This window comes from Tiliqua scincoides, chromosome 3 (assembly GCF_035046505.1).
Source record: "Tiliqua scincoides isolate rTilSci1 chromosome 3, rTilSci1.hap2, whole genome shotgun sequence".
NCBI lineage: Eukaryota > Metazoa > Chordata > Lepidosauria > Squamata > Scincidae > Tiliqua > Tiliqua scincoides.
The window spans coordinates 240,594,064-240,599,722 of NC_089823.1; the positions used below are offsets into that span (position 1 = coordinate 240,594,064).

Here is a 5,659-nt window from a genome sequence, read left to right on the forward strand (position 1 = left end):
AGCTCCTCAGAATACCAAGGAGCCGCTCTGACTCTGCGACTGGGCAGAGGACGCTCAGGAGCGATCTCATCCAGGGCCCTGGCCATCTCCGTATTCCAGAGATCGACCAGAGTGCCGGGTGGGTCTCCAGCTCTGGCAGCAGGAAAATCCCCCAGAGCCCTCAGGAATCCATTTGGATCCATCAGCCTCCGAGGGCGGATCATAAAATGTGATCCCCCACCATTGCAGAGGTGAGAGGCTGCAACAAGCCTAAATCCCACCAGAAAGTGATCTGTCCATGACAAAGGAGTGATCTTAATGTCCTCCACCTCCAGATCACCATCAGCCTGCCCAGCAGTAAACACCAGGTCCAGCGTATGTCCCGCATCATGCGCTGGGGCAAATATTCTTTGAGACAGACCCACGGTTGCCATGGAGGCCATGAAATCCTGAGCCGCAGCTGTTCCCGGGGCCTCGGCATGGACATTAAAGTCCCCCAACACCAATAGGCAGGGGGACTCCAGCACCACGCTCGAGACCAACTCCGTCAGCTCAGGCAGGGAATCTGTTGGGCAGCAAGGCGGGCGGTACACCAGCAGAATCCCTGTTCTGTCTCGCCCCTCCAACACTACACGAAGGCACTCAAACCCGGTGGACCGCTGAACAGGGTTTCTGGTAAAAGTAAAACCCTAACACAGCCTAACTCTTTTACTGACCAGTCAGAACTAGTTTAGCTTCTCTTATTCTCTCCCCCCCCCCACCAGAATGAGCCTAACTCTCCCTTAGGTCTCATTCACCAGGCAAACACAAAGTCCCCTTTTCTAAGGGTTTGGATCCTCTCAATAATGAAACCAACTATTCTCACCTGGATCTTTTATATCCAAGGACTCCCAGCAGCAACTGTTACCCTGCACATGCCTGATCTTGTCTGATCTCGGAAGCTAAGCAGGGTCAGGCCTGGTTAGTACTTGGATGGGAGACCGCCTGGGAATACCGGGTGCTCTAGGCTTATATACCATAGTCTTTCGAGACTGAAGGTTGCCAACCAAGGACCCCCAGCTACTCTAATACCAACGCAAGATAAAGTAAAAACCCACATGAAGCAACAGTTTCATGACAGAAGCCATGCAGACAAATGTGCAAACCGACCCAATGAGTGAAGGGTCTTGTGTGTGAAGTGACATAAATCCTCGGTCATGGGACTGACTCTGCAGAGAGTGGGAATGTTGCAGTGATCAAGAGATGAGCCTGCAAACATGTCCCAGCTCCAAGAAATGCAGGATTTACTGACATTGGCTGAAGCCTGTGGGGGCCAGAGGTGGGGCCAGGCCACCCACCCCAGGCCACCCACCCCAGGACTCCTTCCATCCTCCCTGCTAGAGACTCCTCCCTTCAGCACAGCCAGAGCCACTGCAAATGACTTGGTGACAAGGGCCCCGTGAGACTGTCCTTCATCCACAGTGCTCTGTCAGTCTGAAATGGAAGTGAGCAACTTAACCACAAGTGTCTCCCACAGTTCTTTTCGAAGCTGCCCTCAAAGGAATGGACTTTCGGGGGCTGAATCCCTCTGAGCCAGACTACTGGATGTGTTCCCCTTCCCCCTCTGTCGGCTCCTTGGTCAGGTCTTCCCTCCACCCTGGACACTGACAGTGGGCCCGGGGGAGAGGCGGAGCAGGCAGCCTTTTGCTCCCTGTCCTCTTAAGTCCTCTCTGTCTGCACTGAGACAGAAGAGAAAAGCCCTCCTGGCGCCCCTCCCGCACAACCCCAGGTCTCTGGGGGAGACTCCCTGCTGCAGCTGGTGTGTCTGGGACAAAATGTCCAGGAGACGGGAGGAGGAGTGCCGGGCGGTGCAGGCGCATCACATCCTCAAAGCAGCAGCAGCTTAATTAAGGCTAAACGGTGCAGCTTGTATTTTATGCAACACCCACGCAGGAGGCATCTGAACTTTTAATCCTCTTAGCAAACAGCGGGTGCCTCTTGCTTGACTTGACACGGCGCTCTTCAAAGCCTTGGTCCAATTGGGAGACGCTCCTCCAGGTGCAGTGCTCAGGGTCACCCCTTTCAACAGCAGTAGTGTAGCTAAGGCAGGGCCGGGGGGTACAGAGCCCCAGGAACCAGGGCTGAGAGGTGTCCGAATGGGGCACTCAGAGCTGTTGCGCATCACTCTGACCAGCCAACGTTTTTGTGTTTTTTCCTCAGCAAGTGGGGGGAAAGGCAAGAAAAGCAGTTGGTTGCTCAGAGCGGCTTAAAACTGCTCTGAGCGCTACCATACCCCAGAAGTAATTGGTGGCAGTGTCATCACCACGATTACTTTCGGGTCAGGCACTTGGGGGGTGATGTCATGAGTCACAGCCCTCAGGCTCCAGAGGGGCCAGCTACTCCACTCTTGGCCCGTTGCTGGAGCTGTCCTCTTCGCAGTTCTTGCACAAAGCATGTTGCTCCCAAGGCCTGCAACCTACCCTCTGGATTCTCCACTCCCACTTTGGGGAACAGGCCTTTTCTTTCGGGATATGGTCGCAAGGGAGGGAGTGAACCCTGTGGGGGCCCAAATCTTTGTGCTTGGGTCAGTCAATTTCATTTAGAACAGTCGGGAACCTGGTCCTACATTACTGGTGAAAAGGGAAACTTCTCATGCGAGCCGAAGGCAAATCCTCGCTCAGACCAGCGCCTGCTTCCTTTGGGCAGGTAGACTCAGGGCAGTTTTTATTGGCAGGCTGAACATAAATCCATTTCTCATGGAGATGTTTACGAGTATTATTCCATGACCTCCCTTTCTCCAGGCCTTTCCCTGCATAGTGCAGTCATCATCCTGGCTGCCGGCTCTTGTGCTTTCCAAGCTCTCGCAGGCAGCTGCAACCCAGCTTTAGACCCGTTCTCAAGGATGTGATCCCAGGTTTTTTTTTGGCCAGCTGACTCCTCCATGCAAACATGCCAGCAGCCTCAGTTTCCCATCCAAGCAACTGAGCCTGCTTAGCTTTTTCAGGCAAGGCAACAGCTCAACCTCCAGACCACGCCTTATGACATATAAATGTTATAATTTAAAATGTTGCTTAAGTCTTCAAGCCATGAATTAAAACACACTGTAGGTTTTAGTCCCAACGTGTTGCTTTCAACTGTGGAAGGATCTTCAGGGGATTACAAAGGTGCTTTCTACAGTTGAAAGTGCCACGTTGGGACTAGATCCTACTAAATTACTCTGGGACTAGATTAATCTGTGACTTGAAGACTCAAGCAACATGTTAAATTATGTTTTAGACTCATCCAACCACAAAAGCCTTAGTGTGTTTATAAATTTGGTATAGTATTTATAATTGAAAGTGATAAACTGCCAGGTGAAAAAACAGAGTCCACTGGTTGGGTTTTCCTTAGAGATGATCCTTGAATTTGCTCATTTTGTTTTGTTTCCTCCTTATTCTGCAGTTGTGGGATTCTGCGTCACAATCAGTGCCGGTCACACCATTTGGTTCCATGTGTGGAGGCACAGTAATTCCCTAGGGAGGAGAACAGGGCACTTTAAACCCATATATTTCTATCCATGATGAGCACAACCTGTGCTTCCTCCCTCTGACATAAGCAGCTGTCGCTCCTTCCCAGTTCTTCCCACAATTGGTGTCCAGCAGGCAAAATATGGGGGAAATTCCCAAACTTTTTTTTTTTTTTAATGATAATTTGTGATTTTTTTTTAAAAGTCAAACATCTGAAATTGGGAATGTTCTACAAATCCTCAGTGTATCATTTTAAAATTCAAATGGCAGTCTGTTCCAGCACATTCCAGCATTCCAGGGATGTTGGTATGCAAACTGTGCGCTAAATGATTGAGGCCCAAACCCTAACCAACTTTTCAGCACTGGCATTGCTTTGCCAGTGGGCATGTGCTGCATCCTGCAGTTGGGTGGCACTCATGCAGGTCTCCTCAGACTAAGGGAGTGTTTGTTCCTTATGATGCTGCAAGCCAAGAGCTCTCACTAAACTCTAGCAACGGAACACCATTTTAACATCAGCTCTGACTCTGCTTCTGGACTTAAAGATGCTTTTTAGCAAGAAACTGCCACCCCCTCACAGTGTCTTGTCCTAGAGCTAGTGGGGCCTCAAGAGTCAGTCTGCAACAACAATACCTCAGAGCAAGGGCAACCTCCATCAAAGTGCCTGTGGTCTCTTTTATCTCTCCAGTACGGTCCAGCTCACTATGGCAAAGGGTGGAGGGGTAGGCCAGTGGGTGGGGGACTGGGCAGTGAAAGTGGAAAGTTACTGGACCCTTGTTTCCTTAGTTTTGCTAACCGCACCTAGGAGTTGAACTAAAAAGTTACACGTGAGTCGCCTTGAGCTACGCTAGCCGCCCTGAGTCCCTTCGGGGAGAAAGGCGGGGTAAAAATAAAGTTATTATTATTATTACACTTGCGCATGATCTGAGGCAACTGGCCTCCTTGATGCCTTGCTTTGGTACCAGCAGTAAACATGCTGTGTTTTCTGCTAGACCTTCCCTCAGTGTTAAATTGGGATGTAGCACTCCGGGTAATAGACCTCACATTGCCTTTGTGGGCTCAAGGGCAGCACCTTACCTCGAGGCTGCACTGCCCTTATGTCGGTGCTGGAAAGTGGATTAGGATTGCGCCTGAATCAGCATTACATCAGTCACCTGTGTTGATGGTCACTGCATTCCAGCCATTTTCAACCACTGTGCCATTGCACACTGGTGTGCCGCGAATGGTCCCCAGGTGTGCCACGGGAGTTTGGTGGAGGGTCATTTATTAATAGAACCATTGGGGGATATGAGCCCCCCATCGACTGCATGGTGTATCTTGTCAATTGTCCAAAAACTGATGGTGTGCCTTGACAATTTTAGTACCTTGTCAGTGTGCCATGAGACAAAAAAGGTTGAAAATCACTGCTCCATTCTGACTCTGAGAATCTGCAGCTTTTGCTTGCCTTCCAGTGTGCAGACTTGTGTATAATCTGAGACAAATTGCAGGTTTTGTAGGATTTAGTCTTCAATATGGAAGCAAATTATATTTTAGCCATTTAATGCTGTTTGGGAATAGCTGGCATCCCTGCTTCTCATCACTGCTGGTGTCTGTTTCTTGCCTTCAGCTTTTCTTTGCTCTAATTGAGGCAAGTCAGCTCACCTGGGCTCTCACAGCAGGAGATCTAGGGAGGGACACGGGGGGGGGGGGATCATTACCTTCTGGCTTCATTATCTTCTGTATGTGCAGGAAGTCCCTGCTGTGACCAGCAGGGCTGGCCACAGGAGCTGCAGGGCCCAGTTGGAAACATTTGCTGCAGGACCCCAGGTTCACAGCCAAGGTCTGTGATAAAATTCATTATAGATGTTATATCTTCATGCTGGAATGAAATGCAATCAAAATGTGCATTTAAAAAGTGCATGTGAGTTAATGGACCAAACAGATCTAAGCGCATTTTCATATAAAATTGCATGCAGCTGAGCCTACATGTGAACGAAACAAAACAAAACCTTCCTAAAGTAAATAGTAACAAAATCATTTTTTTTTTACAGAAGAAGAAAATTAAAATAGTTGCTGTTCTCCATAAAACCTGCAATGTGGCATTAGGTGTCTACTGCAATGGGTTGCTGTGTGTGTAGTTGACAAGACTAGAGTTAATTACCCAGAGCGGAGCCCCCTTAGACCTGGGGCCGCATTGGGAGTGATGGGTGCAATTGGCT

At 49.5% G+C, this 5,659-nt stretch overlaps 1 pseudogene; it reads left to right on the plus strand.

Annotated features, from left to right (window-relative positions):
* Positions 1-868: 868 nt before the first annotated feature.
* On the plus strand, positions 869-987 carry LOC136646469 (5S ribosomal RNA; annotated as a pseudogene).
* The last annotated feature ends 4,672 nt before the right edge of the window (positions 988-5,659 follow it).